Here is a 236-nt window from a genome sequence, read left to right as displayed (position 1 = left end):
GACCTATAATAAGTACCTATAATAAATTCCAAATTAATCATATCACAATATCTTATATTAGGTACTTATAAGTTATAACGCGTTACACATCAACAACAAACCGTGATACTATCATAGATATATAATAGTATACTTTAGAAGTTTCAAGTATACCCAAGAATAATATTATACAATCATAACAAAATAACTAAAATAGTTATTCCAGGTTTTTAATATGTAATTTCGTCCAAATTTGA

Source organism: Acyrthosiphon pisum, chromosome A2, assembly GCF_005508785.2.
Source record: "Acyrthosiphon pisum isolate AL4f chromosome A2, pea_aphid_22Mar2018_4r6ur, whole genome shotgun sequence".
Taxonomy (NCBI): Eukaryota; Metazoa; Arthropoda; class Insecta; order Hemiptera; family Aphididae; genus Acyrthosiphon; species Acyrthosiphon pisum.
This window is presented reverse-complemented; position numbering follows the sequence as displayed.